The following is a 25612-nucleotide window of genomic DNA, read 5'->3' on the forward strand; positions in this document are numbered from 1 at the left end:
GAGGGATCAACTAAGGTCCCTTCTGTGACCTACCCACCTCAGGTGGGTTATTTGCATTTTGATAACTTACAGGTAAGATATTTTCCGGGGCGAGAAGACAGATCCTAGGAATGGCACCCAGCAAAGTAAATAAGACCTTGGCTTTCTCTTCTTTGAATACCTCTCATCTCTGGTACCTTGAAGATGTTCAGTAACTGCTTGTTTACTCATTTAGAATGAGTAACATTTACTGATACAATGTAAGCACGGATCGCGCTTGACCACATATATTTGCTTGACTTTGCTCTCCCCTCCACTTTAAAATAAGCGGCAGGAGTTTCTCACGGATGCCTACTTTGTTAAGGGCCATGATCCCCAGTCCAGAGGAGTGCCTGGTACAGCGTAGGCACCCTGGAACTGTTTGTTAGGTGAAGAAAGGGGTTGGCTTAGTTTACTGCGACCACAAGATAGCAATGATGGGGGAAAGGAACTTTTTACTGACCGAGAAGTTTGGGCCTGTGGGGTCCCAGGACTGGATTGAGTCCCCACAATGCTGTGAAGCGGTCACAGGTGGTACTGGGCAGACCCACCATCAGGGTCAAGATTAGGGAGCGGGAGTGTAGAACTGAGTGTCTAAACTAACTAGCCACCCCAAGAGTAAGTGTGATTCAAACTGCGCTTTCCCTTCTCCCTCACAGCCAGGTGGTTGTGTTGTCTTTGAACATTCCGCTGTTTTCATGTCCATGCCTTTCCTTATGCTGTTTTCTCTACCTGGAGTTCCAGGCCTCTCTGCGTGTTGTAAACCTATGATTTTTTAAGTTCAAGGCGAAAACCCACCTTGTGCCATGAAGCCATTCCCAGACTCTTAGCCCCCTTATACCCCACTTATATGTGTGATCACATGCATCTCTGTCTCTTGTGTTCAGTTCAGCACATCATTCGGGTCCTGAGTGATTACCCCATGCCAGACAGAAATGCTGGAAACTGATCTTACAAAGACAGCTAAGGCTCTGTCTTCAAGGATCTTCATTCCAGCCTAGGAGACAGACTGAAATAGAACATGGGAAGGCCCTACTAGAGTGATGAACAAAGAAATAATGGGAGCAGTGAGAAACGGCTGACTGACTATCTGGAAGAACAGGAAAAAATGCTCATGGAGAAGAAGACATTGGGTTGGGTTTTGAAGGGTGAGTAGGGGTTCTTATGGTGGACAGAGGTGGAAGAGCTTTCTGGGCAGAGAGACCTTGATATACAGGCACAGGCCTGAGGCCTAAGAGTGTTTGGGGGGTGTGTTTGGAGATCACTGAGGAAGATGGGGCTGGCCAGGGAGGATTAGAGGGTAAAGGGCTGGCAGCTTGAGCTAAGGATGATGGCAGCGGTGGTGGTGGGTAGGGAGCAGGAGGGCTTTTGTTACTTTTTGAGCAGAGGAGGGTGTCGTTGGGTCTGTGTTTCAGAGAACTCTGGTGGCAGAGTGATAGCAGTTCTGGGCCAGAGGCGGTGACACCGCTTAGGAGGCTGCTGAAATGTTCCGGGTCAGGAAACACCGGCCTGCACCAGGTCAGCAGAGTAGAGAGGGAAAAAGTTGTTTACTGGTAGAATCTTATCAGGCAGCTTAGTTCCTATTCTTGTCCTTCCAATTATTTGCCAGCTTATCAGCCTTGACTGGAAAAACTATTTTATCGGCACCAAAGCTTGTAGGCAGTGGAAGCAGCAGGCTGGCAGCCAGTTCATGCCTTAGAATTGTGGACTGGGGCCTTGGTGGCCAGAGCGACCTGATTCCTCCTTTTGCTGGTGAGGAAACCGAGGCCCCAGGGAAAGGACGGAAGTCCTCGGTCACACCCTTGTCCGCTGAGCTGGAGTTGGGTGTGGCCCTTACTCCATTTCCTGCCCTCTTCTCTCTGCTGAGCCTGGCTGGACACATTCCTTCCCCACCCCACCCCCAGGGGCTTTGCTTGGGAGAATTTGGGAGGGACTATTACTTGGAGATCGTTGTTACCGGGCTTGAACCTTGTTCTTTGCACTTTGAAAACAAAGTGATTAAGAAGGTTCAGTTTCAGTCTACCGGTGCTTTGGGGGTTTCTTTCTTTTTCTGCTGTTTATTCCTGTTGCTTGTTTGCCGGAACCAAGCTTCTGCATGATAACTTTAAGGTTCCTTGCCTGGGGCGGCCCCCACCCTCATTCCCCTTTTATTTTTACTTATTTTTGCTTGCCTAAAGGTTTTCAAGTTGCCAGCATTAGATCCCTTACAGGGTAGATCCTGCTGTTTTTTCTTTCCGTCTTAAAATCTGCCCATCACAACCCATCTCATAGAACCCATTAGCGTTTCATAGCCTTTGTAGCACTTTTTATGTGGCGAATGCATTTTACCGTTGTTTGTTATTACTTAGCTCCCAATTGCCATCCAAGGGATGGGTCAGCAGGATCAATCTTGTAAAAGTTCATGGGTGAAGGAACTTCCCCTGCGGTGCTTAAGTGGTAGAGTGAGAATCAGACTCCCAGCTCTAAAGCTCCTGTCTTGCTCCTTCCTTCACTTCTGCTGGTGAGCAGGAGATAATTTATGTGAAAGTCCTTAGCAAGCCCTATACACAGGTGAGAAACTGTTATAATTTCATGGTGTGCTAACTGGTAGCATTAGCTGCCCCTGTCTGTGACTTTGGAAGGCACCTGAGAATCTGGTTGGAGACCCCAGAGCCCTGAGGACCTGGGCTTCAGATGCTATCATTTCAGCAGTACCATCAACAACTTGGTTTTTGGTGTAAGAAAACAAAGACCTGTGTTTGAGCCACACATTAGCCCTGTGATCTTAAGCAAGTTCCAGAACATTCCTGAGCCTCAGTTACTTCGATTATAGATCATATGATCTATCCCAATGTGTCTGTGAGAACCAGACATTTCCCTGACAGTGCTTTATACATGGTCGTATAGTGTGTAACGTGGCCGTGCATTGGGTACACGTGGCTAATTCTTGCTGCCCAGCAAGGTGTCTAGCCCACAGGAATGGCACCTTGTTCTTCTAGAGGAGATTGTGGGATTTAGACCCAGGCAGCTCCAAGTTCAAGTCTTAGCTGTGCGACTTCATGGAGGGTGCTCCCTGGGGTGATCACGGGCGACCTGGTGTACTGACTTACTCATTTTTAGACTTCTTATTCATGAGGGCATCACTGTTGACAACAGTCACTTTGCGAAGTGGGGCAAGTGCCACAGACGTTCACAGGCATTTCCAGGCTGTGCAGAGGGATGGTTTGTCACCAGTGAATGGCTGTCCAGTGTTTCTTCTTCTCCGTTGTGATCCTACAACTCTCTCTTGGTTTTTTAATTTTTTAAATTTATTTTTATTTGAGAAAAATCGGCTGACATCTTTATTGCTTTGGGGAAGGGGGTCACTCAGGAGCTCTTTGTGGGCAGGTCTGCTTCCTCTTCACCGTCACAGGCTTCTGGCAGCGCAGGATGGCGCTGGCTCTGCAGGTGGCGGCCAGGCACCAATCCGTGCGGTGCTTGTTCTTTTGGATCACGTGCCGGATGCTGCTGAGGGTGGCCCGGGCATTCTTGTTGATGGTGGTCCGCAGATAGGTGGCCGGCTTTCGGGGGCCGGATCACCGCTTCATCGCTACCACGACCGCTTTGCTATCTGCCGCCGGCTTCACACCCACAGTCTTGCGGTGAATGAGCCCGTTGTGGCGGAAGGAGTTGCGGGCCTTTAGGTTACTGGGTTTGGTGCTGTACGTCTGCTTGTTCCTCTTGATCAGGAAGCTGGAGCAGTTCCGGACGACCAGCCATTGCAGACGCGCGGACATGGCGGCAGCTCCTCTGGTTGCGGAGGCTGGAAAGAGGCAGGCGGGGGGGGGCGGGGCCTCTCTGGGGTTTGGTTTGCGCTGTGTTTGTGCTCTGCTTCTGCTGCAGTCGTTGCTTCTTTCCCGGCCTCCCATCGAAGCCCCCTGTAGTTCCCATGGAAAGCTGGTGCTGAGGGGTGGTTCCAGGCCTTCCTCAGAAACTTGTGTGGGAACCTTTCACAGGGCAGGTAAGCAAGAGGGTCAGGGCAGGGCAGAGTTGTTTCAGTGTCCTTCAAGAAGTGTGCTTTGGCCTCATTCCATCCCCACAATGGGCACTTTTTCCGCTGCAGCCGTGATCGGCATTCCTTAGTCACTCAGGCCATCAACCAGCAGCTTCGGAGAAGATGGCCGTGGGCATGTGTAGTGCGAATTCCTTGGCATTTTCAGGAGACCGCTTTTTGGGCGTTAAGGGAATCCTGTCTTTAATGTTAGTGTCGGGTTCCTTGTCTGTAAAAATGGCTGTAGCAACAGTACTTGATGCAGAGGTAGAGGGACCATACTTTCTGGTTTTGCCAGGACAGCCCTGGTTTATGCCCGTGTCCTGGTGTAGTATATAGAGCGTCCCCTTCCACTCTCAGAGGTATTATGATTGGAGGTCACCCTACTTGTTAGTACTGAGTGAGGTTGTGTAAGTCAGGGGTCCCCAATCCCCGGGCCGTGGACCGGTACCGGTCAGCCGCCTCTTAGGAACCGGGCCCACAGTGGGAGGTGAGCGGCGGGCCAGGGAGTGAAGCTTCATCAGCGGCTCCCCATCGCTCACGTTACCGCCTGAACCAACACCGCCCCCCGCCCCGTCCCTGTAAAAATTGTCTTCCAGGAAACCAGTCCCTGGTGCCAGGAAGGTTGGGGACCGCTGGTATAAGTAATATGTATAAGACCAGGACTAAAGTAAAATGTCAACAAATGTCTACTGTTTTTGTCAGAGGAGATGCTAGGTGCTCAAGAAATGTTTGTTCAGTGAACTACTTTTTTTAAAAATAAATTTATTTATTTATTTATTTATTTTTTGGCTGTGTTGGGTCTTCGTTTCTGTGCAAGGGCTTTCTCTAGTTGCGGCGAGCGGGGGCCACTCTTCATCGCGGTGCGCGGGCCTCTCACTATCGCGGCCTCTTTTGTTGCGGAGCACAGGCTCCAGACGCGCAGGCTCAGTAGTTGTGGCCCACGGGCCTAGTCGCTCCGCGGCATGTGGGATCTTCCCAGACCAGGGCTCGAACCCGTGTCTCCTGCATTAGCAGGCAGATTCTCAACCACTGTGCCACCAGGGAAGCCCAGTGAACTACTTTTATAAAGGTAAAGTTTGAGGATGTTTGAAGGGCATGTCTAGCTTGTAGGCAGTTAGAGTTTATTAGGTTGATAAAAATGTGTTAGTACCTGTTTAGAATATAAAAAACCGCCAGGAGAGTGGTACGGATGGAGGGCTTATTGAGTTCTCTGGAACGTGTGCGGAAGCTTGTTGGAAGGGCTGGACCTTGGATTAAACATGGAAGGACAGGAACGCTTAGTCCAGGGTGTGATGGGGCAGCTAAATTGCTCTGGCTACTTATAGTTAAGAAATAAGATTGAATCTCTGTCCATGTGTGTATTTTATATATTTATTTCTGGCCACACCACGCGTGGGATCGTAGTTCCCCGACCAGGGATTGAACCTGGGCCCTCTGCAGTGGAAGCGCAGAGTCTTAACTACTGGACCACCAGGGAAGTCCCCATGTGTGTAATTTAGCTGGGTTTTAAAATCTATTATTTTCTAGCCGATGGCCCATCTTGATAAAGATCTTTAACTGTAACTGTGACAGCTTAATGCGGTACCAAGTTCTGTGCCAAGAGGTCACCAGAGTAACTTACACTTATTCTTCTAACGAGTTTCCAAAGAGTATGGTTCTTGTTTAGTTCCCAGGAAGAAAAAAAAAAAACAAATAAAAAAAACTTAGTTGGCACCTAGAGCGTCTGTCTTGTTTGATATGAAAATGAATCATTTTCAGGAACTGGAGGAGGGAGTTGCCAGCCAGAGGGCAGGGTGTGCCCCGATTTCATGGGAAAGGCAAATTCTGAAGTGACCTGGAGGGTAAGCGGCACCTTTTCTTAGAATGAGGTGAAAGGCAGGTCAGCTTTCCTGTAGTCTGGTTGTTTCCAAACTGGACTTCTCTTCTCGGCTGCAGCAGCTTCACTTCATAGGAGACTGTGAGGGTTCCAGTAACGACAGCTGGACAGGACCCTCCAGATACATCTGTCCATCGATCTGATGTGTTTGTGTGCTCATTCATTCCACACCAGGTGCCAGGTGTACGTGTGAATGAATGAGTGAAACTCTAGTCTGGGCTTGGGGGGTGGAAACATGAATGCTGTGCCATCCCTGCCTCCAGAGGTCATTTAAATAATCTAGAGAGGATGTAAAAGTATATGGAAAAAATATCTGGTGACTCTAATTGAATGGCGACTAACTCTAGGGACCCTGGGGAAACTTCACAGATAAAAAGACTATCATTTGATTGGGCCTTGAAGGATGAGTGGGGATTTGTCTAGTGGGCTAGAGGAGGAGGGGGGTCATTGAGCAAGGGAAATAACACGAACAGGTGAGAAAGTGCATGGCACCTTGGAAAACTGGAGTCATTGGGGATGGGCTGCGGAGTAGAGAGGCCATGGAAATGAGGGTGCAGGGGTGGGCTGGGACGCGGATTGACAAAGGTCTTGATTGCTGACTGAGGACTTGAGACTGTGCTGTGAAAGGAGCATCACGTAGGGATGGGAGATGATTGGATCTGTGCTTTAGAAAAGTGATGGGTTACGGATGGTTGGAGGGGCCTGGTACTGGAGATGGTGAGATGTGCTGCTGTAGTCCAGGCACCAGATAAATGGAAGCTGAAATGAGGTTGAGGCATTGGCTATGAGGGACAGTTCACAGGTGGAACAGAGGTCACCCAGTCTCCTCATTTAAACAAGAGGAAACCCAGGCCCTGAGCAGGTAACACATACAGAGTCCACAGCCCTGGTTCCATCATAACCCCCAGGTGATCCATCCTCTGCCCAGGGTAACAGGTGCCTAGTTGCTGAGATAGCCGTTTGTCAAGAGAAGATCTGCATCACTTTTTATCTTTTAAGAATTCCATGGAATCTCTTAACTCTGAATGAAATTGGCTCTTTCTAGAGTTATTGAATCTGTGATCACTGGAGATATTCAAGCAGTGGCTGATTGGGATGTTAACAGTGAAAACTCAGGCAATGGTTGAAGACTTGGTCTAGAACATCTTTGAGGTCTATTAACCCTGACTCTTTTTTTTTTTTAACTCATACCTTCCTACCTCCTTCCCTCCTTCCCTTTCTTCCTTCCTTGGAGAAGATACTTATAACAGTCTTACCTGGGGTTCCTCTATCCATTTGGCTCCTCAGGATGATTTTAGCCAAACTGGACAAAAGGCAGAGAGAGTTAAAAATGGATGATTAGGCACTAAGAATGGTGGGCCATAGTTCATGCAGAGTCATGAGGGAATAACCATTTGGGGGCCAGTAAGTTAATACTCCCCAGGGAGACCTTTGTGACCTAGGCCAGCCTGCATGATCCTGATCAAAATGGAATCCGCCATACAGTTAATGATGCTTTCGACCAATCGCCATTTTTATAGTGCTTTACAGTTAATCATGTATTTTCCTACAAATTACAGGTAAATCCTCACAATAGTCCTGTGAGCAGTTATTATTATTGTTCAGGTTTTACTATCAAGAACGTGAGGCTGAGAAAGATTCAGTGACTTGCTCAGGGCCCCAGCTAGCCAGATGTTGAACCAGGACTTCAACTTGAGGTTTTTATTTGCACAATTTTAGATTCCTCCTATTCCCAGGCTGCGCAGATCCCCGAGACAGGCTCTAGCTTTATTCCTATTGATAACCTTAAATCCATTGTGGATCCTGATATAAGGTAAGGATTTAATCAGTGCTTGCTGAATGAACATGTGAGTGAATAATATAAATGAAGTAATAAATGACAACTTGAGTTTTAAGAATATCTTTAGTAATAAAAAAACCTAATTGAGCTCCTCTAAACATTAATTAATCTGTTATCAAAAGACAATGAGAAAGAACTCATTTAGAATACATTTGCTCAACTTCATTAAAAAAAAAAAAAAAAAAAAAAAAAAAAACACCAGAAAAGCTCCCACCAAAACTCTTTTACCTGAATACCTCTCTCTGATCTTTTAGGGAACCATAACCCTGACCTTAACCCCCCCGAAAGGGCATGTCCACTTCTCTGTTTGTGTGCAATGTTTCCTTCCACCTAATATTATTACAAGAAAAGCTCTTTCTTCTTTTGGCCTGGTCTTTGTCTTTTTTATAAATGTATTTTATTTTATTTATTTATTTATTTTTGGCTGTGTTGGGTCTTCGTTGCTGCACTCAGGCTTTTCTCTGGTTGCGGCGAGCGGGGGCTACTCTTCGTTGCGGTGCGCAGGCTTCTCATTGCGGTGGCTTCTCTTGTTGCGGAGCTCGGGCTCTAGGTGCTTAGGCTTCAGTAGTCGTGCAGCATGCGGGCTTAGTTGCTCCGCGGCACGTGGGATCTTCCCGGACCAGGGCTCGAACCCGTGTCCCCTACATTGGCAGGCGGATTCTTAACCACTGCGCCACCAGGGAAGCCCTATATTTATCTTTTATATGACTAAAGATTTGTTGAAATTGATATTACCCATGTGGACACTAGGATAGTTTTTAGTTTTTAAAGAAATTTAATACAATTCAATATGTTAAAACATGCATTGTAAATATCAGTGGACAAATAAATAGCTTTTACTTCCTTCTAAATTATTTCCTGAAGACAATGATTTCTTTGGCACTTCTACTTTCCCGCACACTGGTTACCATTTTGTCCCTTATGTTTTGTGGTTATGTGACTATGTATCTTATCTCCTCAGGGATGTAGGAGAAAATGCATGTATGGCTGGAGAGTCAGACAGGTTTGGGTTCAAATCACAGCACTGTATCTTGATAGTTATATAATCATACTGGTTACTTAGCCTCTGTGAACCTCCAGCTGGTCGTCTGTGAAAGAGGATAATAGTGCCTTCCATGTAATGTCATTGTGGAAGGGATTCTGTGGTCAGGGTAGGAAAGCACTGAAGCCTGCCATGTCATGTGCTGAAAAATGCTATCTCTTCCCTCTTTTCTCTCTTGTCACCCACCAGATGATAAGACAGCCAAGATCCTTCCCCTTGTATTTCCCCATAGAGTATGACCCATAGCAGGTAGACCTTAAATACATGTTTATCAGCTGGCTAAATAAGTTTTAAGTTCTTTCAAAGGAGAATTATAGGCACAAAGTACTGAATAGTTCTATTACTTTTCATGCTGGTTGCTATTCAGCCTCCAGAAAGACTGTACTCATTTGCAGAGTCATTAGCAGTGGGTGAATCTTCTGGATTCTCCATGTCTTCCCTAGAATTTAATTTTATAACTTTACATTTGTCTCTGCTAAATTAATATGTAGGAAATCATATTTCATTATTGTTTCAATTTGCATTCCTTTAATTACTGCTAAATTAATATGTAGGAAATCATATTTCATTATTGTTTCAATTTGCATTCCTTTAATTATTGAAAAAATATCCTGAGAAGTGGTTTAGAGTTTGTGTGTCCCCTTGCGTGAATTCTCAAATGGCAATATTTAAAAATGGTCTGGGCTGGAGAAGGTTCATATGAAAGGGCTAAAAATGTTTAGTGTTTTGAGTTGCCTAAACTTTAGTTTATGTATTCATTTATTCAGTCACTCAATGTTTATTGAGCACCTGCTATGTGCCAGGTACTCTTCCAGGGGCTATGCATACCACAAAGAAAAAAATAAGTGAGTAAAGTCAGTGATCTCCACTCCAACCTCCTCAAGTAATATGTGTGGTGGCTGAGATCTAGAAAAAAGAGATTAATTACCAAAGTCATTCAGCTTGTTCAGTAGCAGAGCCAACCATTTATTTGAACAGTAATTGTGATTTCGTATGTTTTGTATCAGTAGCCTTTTAAGCCTTGGAAATATCCTGGAAATTGCAGAATTGTGATATCTAGACAACACCTCCAAACTGTATCTACATTGAGAAAGCAGAGTCCAGATTTTTGATTTAGAAAATATGATCATCCGGTTCTTCAGTCTCATATATAACTCCTTCCTAGAGCTCTTTGCCTCTTACATTTACATTCATTCTTAAATGAGCACACTTATTACTATTTATTTTTTTAAACATTTTTTTCGATGTGGACCATTTTTAAAGTCTTTATTGAATTTGTTACAATATTGCTTCTGTTTTATGTTTTGGTTTTTTGGCTGTGAGGCATGTGGGATCTTAGCTCCCCGACTAGGGATCGAACCTGCACCCCCTGCATTGGAAGGCGAAGTCTTAACCACTGGACCACCAGGGAAGTCCCCAGCACACTTATTATTAAAATAGGACTAGAAAACAAAATTACCCCATCTAAGCCGTTTAGACCAACTGTGAACCTTTTTGGACATGTTTTTGGTAAATGGGAAGAAGGTGACATATTTCTCTATCAAATAAAGTAGTCAGTTTAGTTTTAATAAGGCAGTTATCTTCAGGTAATAAAAATTCAACTAACTTGCCATAACTATCTTGTTTAAAGTCAATTAAGAGCCTCATATACCTCACTTGCTGGGTAAAATTTAATAGAACTTCAGTTAAGCATTTATTGCTTATTTAATTCAAAATTAAGTTAATCACCACACTTGGTAACAACCACTGAGTATTAATTAACATTCAGCAAACTATCTTATGAAGTCTAAATTAGATACAGACAGGTCTTGTTGATCCCCATCAGTTTGCAAACACCATTTCCCCACCTCCCACCCCAAAGGGCCTTTGGTTTTCCCATGGCTTTCCTCTTCTGATTTGTCATCTTCATTTTCATCTGCTTGACACCCAACTTGGGTGAAGGAGGAGGAGAAGAGGTAGGAGTCTATTGTGTTATGGGAACTTTCTGGCTTGGGGCGCAGCTGAGAAATTTTTCTGTTCCATTCCATTGCATTGCATTCCATTGCATTCCGTTGCATTCCATTCTTCAAGAATTGTTGAACACATTCTCTATGAAAGACATTCTTTTGAACACTTAGGAAGATACAGAGGAGGTCATGTTGACATACTTGGTTTTATTTTCTCATCTTAGAAATGAGAGGACTGGATTTAGTGCATTCATTGAACACGTATTTTTTGGCCTACAGCTTGTAAGGCACTCTGCTGGGTGTCAGAGATACCATGATGATTTAGACAAGGTCCTTGCTGTTAAGGAAGACATGTAGTCTAGTATGAGATGAGCAGTAGTGGAAATATTGGATAAGGTGCTGCTGTAGAAGCTCTGAGGTCCCTTAGTGTTCTATGAGAAAAGGTCTCGTAGCCAAGAAAGTTTGGCAGATTAAACAAAATTAAATGGGTATCCTTACTGTGGGACGTTTCTGAATCTTTAGGGAACTAATGTGCATTGTGACTTCCCAAGAGGTTTGTTCCCAAAGTTTTAGATCCTAGACTGTCTGCATCACCAACCTTCACCCCGCCCCCGGACGTTTCTTGGTCTTAGTCTTCCAACGTGCTTTGGGAAAAGCCACTGTGAGCCGTGGATCTGTCTCGCCGCATCTCCGCCCAGCAGGGGTACGCAGGCATGCACCCTAGTAACCCATACAGGGTTGGAAGTTCTAATTTGTATGAAAGGTGTGCAGAAAAAAGTGGGTGATTTCAGACATAGGGACTTTTGGCTGGGGTTGAAGGTGTGAAATCAGGGCAAACTTTCCTCATAGAGGAGAGTTGGGCTTGTGAGAGAGACACAGTTTGTGTAAGTGGAGAGGCCCGGAGGATTGCTTAAGAGTCATTGGGAACAGAACAATTGTGAAATTCTGACATGGCTGATTTGGTTGAGACACCCCAGCATATGGATACAACTTAGACCAATTTTTGTTATCGCCTAAATCTAGAGAGGTAAAGAGGCGGCAGATTTTTTGGTGCAGAACTGTCTGCTCGTTAGGCCTTGTTCCACCGAGTGACTGCCCATCTGCGGGAGTGATCCCTTCTGTAAGGCATCCTGACACCGTCTGGGGCAGAGCCTCTGCCTTGTGAAGAGGCATCTCTGCTTCTTCATTGACAGCTTCAGTCTGGCAGGTCCGGTTTCCATTTGCCTCATCACATCCCACACTCTGCACCTTTCCTTCCAACCTAGCGTCCCTTCTTCTGATGAGTCACCTGTGTCTGCATTTTTCATTCTTTTTTTTAATAAATTTATTTATTTATTTATTTATTTATTTATTTATGGCTGTGTTGGGTCTTCGTTTCTGTGCGAGGGCTTTCTCCAGTTGTGGCAAGTGGGGGCCACTCTTCATCGCGGTGCGCGGGCCTCTCACTATCGCGGCCTCTCTTGTTGCGGAGCACAGGCTCCAGACGCGCAGGCTCAGTAATTGTGGCTCACGGGCCCAGTTGCTCCGTGGCATGTGGGATCTTCCTAGACCAGGGCTCGAACCCGTGTCCCCTGCATTGGCAGGCAGATTCTCAAACACTGCGCCACCAGGGAAGCCCTGCATTTTTCATTCTTATCCATCTGTATCATCCTCTCCATCTGAGGCAAGCTACCCTTTATATTCTTCCTGACAAGTCATTTACTTCACTTGAAATAGTGCTACGAATTTTCTCCTCTCCAGGAGCAACCAGCAGATGGAACATGCTGGATGAAGTGGAGGATAATCTACAGATCTGGTCCTCCGTAGCAGGGGAGATTTGCCCTCAGTTTGGGTTCTTTCTGTACCCACCTTGTTAACCATGTCTGTATGGAAGGGAGCACAGGCAAAGGAATGGGGAGATCTGGGTTCTGTTTCTGGGCACGAGCTTTTCCCCTGTCTGAGCCTCAGTTTATCCATCTGTGAAATGTTAGGTGTAGGCTCAGTGTGCTCTCAGGGTCCTTTCAACTAAACATGTTGAGTGTTAGCATTTGCTAAGTCAACATTTGCTGGAGTCAGTCTGGGCTGTTTGATGAGACGTATTTTGGAGCCTGGAAATGGGCAATGGGCAGAGTTTTATGTCCATACATAGGAGGTGTGGTTCTCCTATGCCCAGCCTCCAACTGGATTCATTTTCCTTATATTGCCTGTTACTTTTTAGTCATACCTCCTTCTCCTCTGCCACTCAAGCTTACCTATTCTTTGCCAACACTCTCCCTGCTGTAAGTGTTCCTCTCCTGTTTGCCCAAGTGTATAGCCAGCGCCCCCCCCCCCCCTTAGATTCCTTTTTCCCTTCTGGATCTGCCCATGGAGGGTGTCCACTCTGGAACCTTCTAAAGACAAATGACTACCATGGTGGGGAAGATTGGGGAATGGCGGTCCTGGCCAGCTACAGATCTTTTCAGGAGACTATCTGTTCTTCAGAACTGTTTCTCTATTGAACAAATATTCTTCAATGAATGAGAACAGTCTTGCCTAGAGGGAGCCCACAGTGGCAGTGAGAAGCTTTCTGACGTCTCGTTGACACTTGATGGAAACCATAGTGAGTGAGGAACATTATACATTGGAGAGGAAGGTTTTTTGCTTTCTAGAACTGGGCGATGCACTGATAGGTCCTCGGCATGGACTCTTAAGCATCTAGGAAAACTAATCACTTGGAAAGCTGAAGCTTGTTTTGCAGACCTTGAAAAGGCAGCATGCATGTTTCATTTCACCATCTACCTGGACAGGCACTTTAGGGATGAAAATGTCAGCAGGCAGCCTGGCAAGTGACACACCAGAGGCCATAACATGGGCTGGTAGTGCAAATCATCAAGAATGATGTGTCAGGGAGCACAAGACACAACACAGGCCCAGAGATGTCATTCACATGTGGAGTCGCCATTAGTAACGCCAGTGAGGTTTGGTTCTGCTCCAGAAAAGATTTTCCGAAGTTAGGAATTTACCTTGAGAATCCTTTGGCTTCCTCTTCTTTGTTTTAAACATAACCCTCACCTTTTGGTCTTTGTGATTAGTTCTTTGGATTTTCCCAGTTACATAGGCCTACTTGAAAAAAATCCAGAAACATTTTGAAAGCTTTGATCTGTGTAGCGCTTTAAGAGCATGTCCTTTGGAGCTAGGCTGCATCCTGGCTCAACCATTACTACTTTGACTTGTTACTCAGTCTCTTTAGGATTTTGTTGCCATATCCACAGAATGGGAATAAGAAAATTACCTATCTCCTTGTTGTGAGGATCACGTGAGCTATGTCAAGCCTTTAGAACAGAGCCTGACACATGCCAAGTATCCATTAAATATTGGCTGCTGTTATTATGTGTTATCCTTATAAAGTCAGCAAATTGTGATTTGGAAAAGATATTAGAGATGAATGAGGTTTTGTGGGCTCTTTTTTCTTGTTTTTTTTGTTTTTGTTTTTTGCCTTTTTAAATAAACTTCATTTTGGAATAGTTTTAGGTTTATAGAATAGTTGTAAAGATTGTACAGAGAATTTCCATACACCCCTTACTCAATTTCTCTCATTTTTGACATCTTACATTAGCATGGTACATTTGTCAAAACTAAGAAACTGACGTTGGTACATGGCTATTAACTAAACTATAGACTCTATTTAGATTTCACCAGTTTTTCCAGTAATGTCCTCTTTCTTTTTTTGCAGGATACAACCCAGGGTACCACATTGCATTTAGTTGACATCTCCCTTGCCTAGAGTGGCTCTAAAACTTTCATATTTTTTTTTTAATAGGGAGGGATTCTTTATAGAAAAGCCTATTACAACAAGTAATGCTGAAGGAATAAACTGGAGCAGCTGTGGATGAAATGGGGCAGGACGTACCCGCCTTTCTTGCCCTTCCCTGCTTTTTCTATTTGAAGAGGCTCTGGTAAAGCAGGGCTTAAGTGTCAGGGCTTAAGTATCACCATAATCCAGTCTCCTTGTTTTCATGGGAGGAGACTGAGGCCCCTGATTGGGGAATGATGATGCTTCGTGAAACTGGAAGCCCAGAGAAGGTCAGAAAAGGATCATGGGAATATCCCGATCTTGTCTCTGTTGTTGAATGGATGAGTGAGCAACAGTCAGGGAGTCTGGAAGATCTGGGTTTGGATCCAGGTTCTTCCACTCTATGCCTCAGTTGTTGTTATCTGTAAAGTGTGTTCAGCGGTCAGTGATACCTCACAGTACTTAATACTCACAAAGTACCACCATTTACCTTGTGAAAGTTACATGAGCCAAGATGCTTACTTTTAGTATAGCCTGAAACGTAGTAGGTTCTCAGTAAATGCTCGAAAAAAAGAAGCTTTGAAAATTAGGAAACTTTATCATTAGAACTGATTTCAAGAAGATGGGGACAAATTGATACAAAACCAAAACTAGTCATTCATAAGGAAATCTGTGACACTCAGAAATGGAACCAGTGTTTGAGTTGCTGGTAAGTGGGGTATATACTGTCTGCTTTTATTCTTGGAGGCTTTTATCATATAATACAACATTATGTTGCAGTCTGTGACTTTCACACAAATTGGATCCCAAAACTTCTTATAGGAATTAAAAATACAAACTCGTGGGCAGTATGTGTTTTATAAATTACAGAAAACAGTAGTGTAACGACATGGCATAGTAAGTACAGTTAAGCCTGCGGCAGGCACTGGTACCCAGGAGGAAGACAAGGTTGTGGCGGCCGAGACGGCACAGGAGGCGGGAAGCGGGATGAGGCGATCAGGTGTCCAGCGTCGTGCTCAGTGCCAGGAGAGATGGAGGGAGGCCATCTCCAGCGGGGAGGCCGGGTGGAGAAGCTGAAGGCAGTCCAGGCAGTGGCAAAATGCTGGAGAAGGAAACCCTTTGTATATCTTTAAAAGATTTTTTAAATTTTAAAGACTTTACTTGTTAAGAGTAGTTTTAGACTCACAGCAAAAGTGAGAGGAAGGAACAGAGATTTCTCACATGCCGCCTGCCCTCCACACATGCAGAGCCTCCCCCACTATCAACATCTCCTACCAGAGTGGTATGTTTGTTGCCATTGGTGAACCCACGTTGGTACATCATTATCACCCAGAGTCCATAGTTTACATTAGGGTTTACTCTCAATGTGGTACATTCTGTGGGTTTGGACAAATGTATAGTGACATGTATCCATCATTATATCATACAGATTATTCCACTGCCCTAAAAATCCTGTCATCTGCCTATTCATACCTACCTCTCTCCCCAAAACCTGGCAACCACTGATTTTTTTATTGTCTCCACATATATCCTTTTTATCCAGCCATTTATGGTTGTGTTGAATGGGACCAACTGACTTTTGGAACCTAACCTCCATTGCTTTCCCTCACTCTTGCTTCATCGTAACGTTTTCTCAGTCTGGATTGCTGTTTTCTGCCATCATCACCTGTTTGAATCCAAATTGATCTTCAAAGCCAGCACTTCCTCCATGAAACAGGCCTTGATTTCCACCCTTTGCCCCTAAGCAGGAAATAATCCCTTCATCTTCTGATCTCCCATGGCCCTTTATCTGGACTGCATGCAGGGCACTGAGCACTTTTTACCTTCTATTGTAGTTATCTGTGTTCCTATCTTGTTTGGGGTCTTTAACTTCTTTAGGACATTCATTCCCGATCATCTGGAATCTGGCAGACATATAGCAAACGCTTGTTGATGGATGGACGGATGCATGGATGGATGGATGGATGGACGGATGCATGGATGGATGGATGGATGGATGGATGGATGGATGGATGGACGGATGCATGGATGGATGGATGGATGGATGGATGGATGGACGGACGGATGGATGGATGGATGGATGGACAGGTTTGACATTGCCCATACTACTCTTAAACTTAGTTCCTTTAGAGTAGCATTTTAAGTTGCTAATCTACATTCCCCCCAGTATCAGTACTGAGAAGGTGCACTTTTATTCGTTCGTTCATTCATTCATTCATTCATTCCACAATAGACTTTCAGGCACTACTTCAGGGTTGAAGCAGTGAATAGTCCATTTGTTGATGGTCTGCATAGAGAATAGAGTATTCTTTGGGATGTGTTTTTATTCTTATAAGGTTTATCTGGAATTTTTTTTTTTTTTTCTTTTGACACAGAAGGACCAAGCAAGAAATGTTTTGTTTCATCTACTTGTGTTATTGGTGTACAAAGCAAATGCTCTCTCATTCCTTCAGCTGGCTTGGTAGTAAAGAGAGATCACTGGGCTTAGAAAGGCACCAGGGTATCTGGCAGTCCCTTACTGATTTCCTTAGGAATAAGTCCTCATCCCAGTTTTTTTAAAGATGGTGCCAGGATGCCACAGTGCTCATGGTTGGGCTTCCTTGCTGATGTCTCTACTCTTATTTTTTTTATATAGTGACAGGATGCATACTGCTGAGGTGGTAAATGGAAAAAGAAGTGCAGTGGAGTTAACTGTCTGTTTCTTGGGGCCTTCTGTATTAGTCACAGGAGGAGGTGTCAGACACGGCCAGATGAGAGAGCCAGCTGACTGAAGTTCACGTCAGATCGAAATCAGAGTGGCAAAATTGGGAGGACTTTGATGATGCGGAACTGTGGACGCTTAAGGTTCTGGGTGGTTAGGGATGAAAGGATCCGAAGGTCATCTAGTGTCATGGTTCTCAGACTCAAAGGAGCACCAGAGTCATCCTGGAGTGTTTGCTGGACCCCATCCCAGAGCTTCTGATGCAGTAGATCATGAATTTGTACTTACGACAAGCTCACGGGTTGTGCCAGTGCTGATGAGAACCACTGACCTAGTCCAACTGCTGGTCTGTTGGTTTTTTATAGATGGGGAAATGAGATGCAGAGGTATGTGGAAAGGACTTGCCTAGAGTCACACAGCTGTCAGGAGCGAGGCTGGAGTGGAAACCATGAATCCTGGTTTGAAGTCATTTCCATACTGTCACCAGAGACTGTCCAGGAACAATATTATTTTTAGTTCTACTGCAGGGTGATGGTTTGGTTTCACCAGCTTTGCCTGATCTGGTCACAGGTTTATTTTTCATAGCCTTCCATTTAGTTGTCTCCACCTACATATTCTTATTCAGTTAATCCACATTTTTGGCTACTGCTGTGCACTGGGAATTGCATTTGAACCCGAGGTGGTGTAGCACTGTGGTAGTCTGAAAGCATGGGCTTCAACTAGTCTGACCTTGAGTAAATTACTTTTTCATTTTCTCATCTGAAAATGAGAACAGTAGCACCTCCTAGGACTGTAGGTAGAGTGCTGAGCATGTACCCGGCCTTCACTATGTGAATGGTAGCTTTTGTTGCCATCATTATTACTAAAGATGGTAAGATGTGGTCCTTACCCTCTCATGCATAGGTGGCTTCCTGAACTCTACAATTGAGAGGAAGTGGGAAGTAGTGGAACAAACACATGGCTTGGAATTAGGAGAGCTGAGTTCAAGTCCCAGCTTTGCCACTTACTAGCTGTGTGGTCTTGGGCAAGTCACTTGACCTCTCTGAGCTATAATTTGTAGCAGGTAGACTTAGTTTATATAATAGAAGAGCATAATGAGCAAGAAAAAGGACAGAAATTGGTTAAAGGTGGAAATCTGTCTGCCAGATGCAAGTTGCGGGTTGATGGGGAATGCTTCTTATTGAGGAAGAGGTCAGTAGAAGGAGCTGGGTGACGTGAGGCTTGGTGTTGGAAGGGGCAGCAGGCCTGGGGGTGGTCCAGTGGTGGTGGACTGGGCCAGCCAGCCCAGAGAGGGGCTTGCCTGCAACCCAGAAGAGATGTCCTCACTCCCATGTCAGGGACCCCCACCAGTGGAGAGCCCTCAGGACTGACAGGGAGGGGGCTGCCAGCATTGGAGCATGGCCAGAGTCATGGCATCTGCTTTGGACTAGGGCCTGGAGGTGAACTCACGGTTCTGCACTCTGGACCAGCACAGGATGAAAGACAGTGCAGTGATTAGAACCCAGGATTGACCTTGGCACTTTGGTTTCTGGGCTTATTTAGCAGCAAATAGATTAGATTAGAGAGGTACTGGATTTGATTGCTCTGTCTTTCATGATTGGTCCAAGAGCTGGGAGAGGCCTGACTAGAAGTGGGGGTGGTCCTGGGGAAGATAAAGATGAGGTCTCCCACAAGCCTCAGTTTCCTTATCTGTAAAATGGAAATGATGATGATTATGCTGATGTCCTCCATTCTGTCTGGATTAAGAATGAAAGTACTTGTCTGTGGGAAGACACTTCATGGTTATGAAATACCAGAGACCTGCGTGGTGTTCGTATTATAGGGGAGCATCAAAGAGCTGCAGAAGCATGAGAGATGGGGAGATGGAGCTGCTACAGGAATCTGGGAAGTCATCGCAGAGGAGGACAGGGATGCTGGGAGGATGGGAGTATGTGTGTGAGGACTGTGTAGGGTTTAAGCGTCTACGAGAATGTTACTTGCCCCGGGCTGATTCAGTACACACTCTTTTCTTTTCACATCCATGGAGCTTTCAGCTCAGGTGGGCCTGGGGGCTACAACGGGGCGGACACTGCAGCACCCTCGGTTCACACGGGTGAGAAAAGCGAGGCTCTTGTGGTCTCACTTCGACAGGGGTGTCAGGGCGGTGGGTGGTGCTCCCAGGGTGTCCAGGCTCTCTTGTGGCCCCATAGCCAGTCTGTGCTTGGAGAGACCTCAGGGATTCCGCTCATTTCACAGATGGGGGGAGTGATCCACGATGGGAAGTCTGTCCCCCGTTGAGTGCACCACACGCCCATGGGAAGGGCCTCCGTGCCCCTCACAGCCCCCTCCCCTCATGCTCCTCCTTTCTCTGGCAGGTTCCCCTCGCGCCATACTCCACGTAGGCCGACCCCCCATGTCTTGCCTTCTCCACCCATCTCGGTGGGTCTCTCTTCTCTGCTGCCTGAGACTACTACGGGCTCCTGGCTACTTGCCTCCCACGTGCTTTTCCAAGGTCTTGGAATCTCTCGATCTTCACTCAGGACAATATGGTATCATTCTTCCATTGTTTGGCTCCTACCCACTGCATCAAACCGCTCTTCCTTGATTGGAATTAAACTCCAGGTGATCATTTACCTCTTTGGTTCCCTCAACTATGGGTCACACTGTTGGTGAGTCAGAATGAGAATCCATCAGGCGTTTTGCTTGGTGTAAAAGGAGAGTCGTAGCTGACGTGTGGAGCAGAGGACACATGTCGACTCTGTGTCCACTGTCTGACATGCCTGGGACGGGGTGGAGAAGATGAATAAGGTACCCTTTCAGCCGTCTGCGAGGTTGTGGTCGACACAGGAAACAGACATGCAAACCAGATTGGGGCAGCGGGCGAAGCAGCGCCGGGTGTGTGTGTGTGTATAAGACACAGAGGAAGCGTCCCGGCAGCTGGGTGATGTAGAGAGCCCGTCAGGGTTGCAGATCAGTGGCTCTGCAGACATGCAGAAATGTTTGGCCACCAAAAAAGAGAAAGAGAGACATTTGCGAGCGTTGATGTGCGCCCTACAGAGCCACAGTCCTCCCCATTCCCTGTTAACCTTGGCAGCGTGCGCACCCCAGGGCTTTTGAGTTTGCCGTCCTTGAGGGCTGTGCGGAATCTTCCACAGCGGCCGCCTCTTGCATTGCCTCCCTCGCTGGCTCATCCGTGAACTTCTGCCCCGCAGCCCTCTCTGCAGCCCTGAGATCTCCTCCCGGGCTCCTGCCCCAGCGCTGCAGCTCATTTCCTGCCTTGGCTCCAGGGCCCCTGGAGGCTGGGAGGGCTGGCCAGACCGATCTCCTTCCCGTGGCTTCCCCTGTGATTCCGGAGCCCCTGCCCTTCTGGGGTGCCCATATCTTGGACACACTTGTTTGCCCAACACATGCTCTGCACTTCTCAATTCCTCCCTTGCTCTCATATTTCCATTTAAAGCCGTTGTGAGTAGGTCCTAATGTCTCCCACCAACACCCTTCCTTTTGGTTTACTGGAGCCCCATTTCTCTTCCTGCTGGGAAGCCAGTCTTGAATGCGACTTTAGCACAGCCTCTTCTCTCCTCCAAGATCATGACCTCCTGCTAGGGAAGGGACCAGCCCTGTCTTACCTTATATCCTCCTTGTTCCCCTCTTGTGAGGCTTTCTTCTTCTTCCTCCTCGTCCACTCAGCCTCCTGCCTTGGGTCCGCTGGACAGAATGGCACCTGTTCCTTTGCCTGGCATCTGTGCCTGACACTCAGAAGTAACTTGTGAAGCAACACAGAGGGTTAGTTGGGTCTACTTTTAGGAGGAAGTCAGAATGGCCTCTGACAATGCCTGGGACAATAAGAACGTGTTGGTTTGATTTCCCAATTAATTTTATTTCTAGGCACAAATACATGCACAGCCTTGTTAGGAGAAAATGAAGGAGAATCGTTTTGTGAGGGGAACTGAGTGGAAGACACTCGCCTACCAGTTTTCTCCCTGGTCTGCCTGGGCTTCTTTGATCCCCCATCTCTGCTTCAGGGCAGGCATTTCTCCTCCAGCTTCCCAGCTGGCCTCTGCCTTCCCGCTCACCCTCTCCCATGGCCTGTGGGTAAAATCCTTCCCTGGGCACACCTCTGCTCTGCCATCATCTGACCTTGCCTCGGTTCTAGAAGTGTCTCCTGCCAACCCTTGCCAGTCACATTCTGTGCTTCAGCTACCGCAAGTGTGTTATTGGTCACCCCATCTCACACGCCTGTGTCTTTGCACGTGCTTTCCTCTTGGCCTTGGGCCCTTTGTTTCTATTTGGTGAACAACTTGCTTATACCTCAAAAGGTAGCACAGATGTCTCCTTCCCTCGAACCTCTTCTCAATCCCTCAGGAAGAATTGTGAAAGCGTAAAACAAGGCCAAATTTTATAAGTATTGCTCTAAGAGCAGTACATGCTCATAATAAAATATTTTGAATATATAGAACCAAATAAAGGAGGAAATGAGACTCACTTGTAAATCCATGATTTAGATTCAAACACTCTTTTGTTTTTAATATTATTGAGTAGTTCTTTTCATTACTTTTTTGTGCATTTGACTGACTTCACGTCTTAACAGTATATATAGTTTTGTATGTTACCATTTCACCAAACAGTAGAGCCTGGGCACCTTTTTATGGCGTTAGGAGTTCTTCATACATGTAATTTTTGATGACTGGATATTATTCTATCATAAGAATATACCATAATTGTTAATTTTTTTATTTTTTTTATTTTTTTTTTTTGGTAGCTGACATTTGAATTTCTAATATTTCATCATTGTAAATAGCACTGTGATGAACATCCTTTTTACCAAATTCTTTATCTGCACCTCTGATTATTTTCCAAGATAGATTACTTGGACATGAGATTGCTTGCCCAAAGTACAAGAACTTTTTTTCACCCTTAATTTCAAAATAATCCATTGTCACTGAAGAAAATAAGGAACATATGGAAAAGCACAGAGAAGAAAATAAAAAACTACCTGTAGCCACTTGCAATAACCAATGTGATATTTGTGTGTCGTATCTGTGCATCTCTCTATATTTCTAGCCCAGGTATCGGCAAGCATTTTCTGTAAAGAGCTGGATGGTAAATATATCAGGCTTTGTAGGCCTCATACAGTCTATGTCACATCTTCTCCTCTTCCCCCTCCCCCTCCTTCTTTTTCCCTTTAAAAAATATAAAAACCACTACTGGCTAGAACCCTTACAGTTCTAGTCTCCAAAGTGGGGCCCTGCCGTACATACTACTTTGTGGTGTTCTCCTCCACAAGGTAACTACCTCCTCACTGCTCCTTACGGTTTTCTGTTTCGGATATTATTAATGGCTTCTTGCTGGAATGCCCATGACACCTTGGCTCTGCCTCAGACGTAGAACTAAAGCATTTTTTATTGCGACTGTTTGCTGAGATGTCTCTTTTCCACATCTTATTCGTCTCTGTCTTGCCGGCCCCAGCACGGGGTGGAGTGGTACTTAGTTGATGCTCAGCAAATTCGTGTGTGAGTTTACCCCCTTCCAAATGCCTCTATTCAGAACACTGCTGTTCAAGATTTATTTCTCGGGCCAGTTGCGTCCGTATTACCTGGGACTTGTTAAAAATGGAGACTCTCAGCCCCACCTCCGAATCTGCATCTTAACAAGTTCCTGCAACGATGTGTGTGTACCCTAAGGTTTGAGAAGCACCACTCTAGCGCTCACCTCTGCTCTTCTGGGCATATGTTTGTTCACAGGCAGCCCTTCCCCATTCTTTCCACTGGTAGGAACCTCCTGGGGGTGGACCATGGGTCTGCACTGATTCGGACTGGCCGGGTTGGCCAACACAGTTTGTTTCACAGCTGCCGTCTCGCCTACTAGAGCCTGTGTGGCTGCTGTTGCTTTTGGCTGGGGGGTGGATGTGATGGTGGAAGGAGTGAGCCTTTAACTAGTACCTGTTGTGTGCCAGGCCCCGTGCCAAGATCTTTACACACATTTTCCCAAAGGTGAGGCGTGATGATCTCAGCCAGAGAGGACATAGGGATCTTTAAGGTCTATGATTCTTCTTTTTTTCCCCCTTGAATTCTTTTTTTTTAATTGAAGTATAGTTGATTTACAATATTGTGATAGTTTCAGGTGTAGAGCATAGTGATTCAGTATTTTTGCAGATTATATTCCATTAGAGTTTATTACAAGGTAATGGGTACACTTCCCTGTACAGTGAATCCTTATTGTTTATCTATTTTATTTATAGTAGTTTATACCTGTTAATTGCGTACCCCTAATTTGTCCTTGCCCACTAAGGCCAGTGATTCTTAACCTTCAGAATCAGCCAGAGAATTTTAAAAATATATACATGCCCAGCTGCCACTCCAGTCCTGAATCAGAATTTCTGAGAGCTAGCCTGGTCCCGAGTACTTAGAGAAAATTCCCTAATTTTTGCCGGGTTTCCCTGGTTAACGAACCAACAGTCTAAGCCAGTATCCAGTTGTGCAGATGAGGAAAGTGAGCCTCAAAGAGACCACTGAGCCTCCGGGATCAGCTAGAGTTTAGTCCGAAGCCAGGACTGGATCCCGTGTCTTCTACCCGAGGACGCAGCCCCTGAGCTGCTGACGGGTGGGAAGTAAACTGGGTGAAGAGGAGGCAGACGTGTCCCAGGGCGGCGAGTGGCTCAGCAGCCTGACTGTAGAGGACAGACGTGGTCACGTGCTGCTCTTCCCTTTCGTCCCTACCTTTGCCCTCCTTCCTGGTGCCGGCGTTTGGGGCTGTGATTGGAGAGGCTTGAGGACTGTCCCCAGCTCCAAGTGGCCGAGGCGGCTGCTGAGGCATCTGATGTCCTTCACTCTGTGGAGTGGTGGGTGGACAGCACCCTTCAAGGCAGTAGCTCACGGATCTGTGTTCCCTGACTTTTCATGGTCCTCTCGGTGCCAGGGTTTTAGTGAGAAGTGTGGTCAGCCCTTGCCTCCATTCCTGCCAACCAGTGACAAACAGAACGGGATGTTGGTTGAGGCTTTGCAGAGACCTCCTATGGAAGGGTAGACAGGCATCACGGAGAGGTCAGGGGTGCGATTAGCACTCTGATTATGCGGCGGGCCGGAATGGGAAACAGGAATAGAACCAATTACCGTGATAGCTGCTCTTTATTGAGCGCTCACTGTGCTGGGCACTCTGCCTGAGTTATATTTCTGTTACTCCTTTAACAGCCATGAGAGGCCTGGGGTTTGATGCCTTCTCCCAGGTGGCAGGCTGGAAGGTGAACCCAGTTCTGCTTGATTTCCAAGTCCATGCTCTTAGTTGTCACGTGACACTGCTTCTGCAGCTGGTCCTGTGCTAACCCTCTCTCACCTGCTGCTCCTAGGGATTTAACCGGGAAGCCCATGGAGATAGATTGAACTCAACATTTAAGAATACATGGTAAGAGATATCAAAAAATGAGCGAGGAAAGACTTCTAGTCGTTGGAAGTGTTCAAGGAGAGCCTCTTGGCGGGAGACTGTCAGATGGGGATTGGACTGACCAAGATGTTGTAAATCTAATTGGAGGATCTAGTGATAAAACAATAAAAAGTACATTATGTGAAACTGAGAGGTGGTGAATTTTTGATTTTATAGGGCTTACTTCCAGCTGCGAGAGCTGTGCTGTGGTGGTTTCCTGAGTGCCTCCAATGCACCAGGACTGTCAGGCTCTGGGGTTTCCTGGGTGTGAGGACCTGCCCACAGGGAGCTCCCCATCCAGTAGGGGTGGGAGGACACGCTCCCATGAAAAGTTAGACTACCCAAGAGCAGATAGTGTGGGGAAAGCGGACAAGCGTGTGCCCCATAGGCTTAGAGGAAGGGGTGGGTTCCATGAGCAGGGAATTGTACTGTTCTATGAACAGTGTTGGACTTGAACTGGGCTTGTGAGGTTGCTTAGACTCCCTAGGATGGGGCTCATTGTATGCTGAGAAGGCAGGTCGGGCCCTGCTGTGGAGGGCCTCGGCTGATAAGAAATTGAAGAATGAGTCTCTTGGGCTTCTTCCGAAAGTTATAGTGATCTGTTAAACTCTTATTTTGCAGAGTAGTGGAGAAAGAGCAGGGGTGTCTTATCTAATTCCATTAGCACTTTGCTGTGTGGCCATTGTGGCTGGAGCGAGCAAAGCCCACCTCTAAGGATGAGGAGGGGTGAGCTCGAAGGAGAGGTCAGGCAGGGACCTGTCAGGAAGAGGGAGCTGTGTAGGTAAAGGTGTGGATGAGACTTGGTTATCTCTGTGGCCTTGAGGTGTGTAAGGGTCCCACATCTCTTTGCTCTCCTTGATCTTGACCTGGATTCAGTGCCTTGGTGTGTGGCGCCAGAAAGAGCTGGGAAATTCCCAGTACTTTGGTCTCCTTCTCTCCGTCTGGTATCTTCTAGTAATTGAAAGCTGAAGAAGCTCTTGGATAAGTTCCTTTTCATCTCTATTTTTTCCCCCTTATCTTCAGCATGAAAT

General features: G+C 46.1%; 1 protein-coding gene and 1 pseudogene across 7 annotated transcripts in view; one reads left to right on the plus strand and one right to left on the minus strand.

The window, feature by feature from the left end:
- Window positions 1-25612, plus strand: part of LPP (LIM domain containing preferred translocation partner in lipoma) — a 695870-nt gene that overhangs the window by 5654 nt on the left and 664604 nt on the right. The gene's annotated exons all lie outside the window — the stretch shown is intronic.
- On the minus strand, window positions 3360-3773 carry LOC132364374 (large ribosomal subunit protein eL28-like; annotated as a pseudogene).

This window comes from Balaenoptera ricei, chromosome 4, assembly GCF_028023285.1.
Source record: "Balaenoptera ricei isolate mBalRic1 chromosome 4, mBalRic1.hap2, whole genome shotgun sequence".
Lineage (NCBI taxonomy): Eukaryota > Metazoa > Chordata > Mammalia > Artiodactyla > Balaenopteridae > Balaenoptera > Balaenoptera ricei.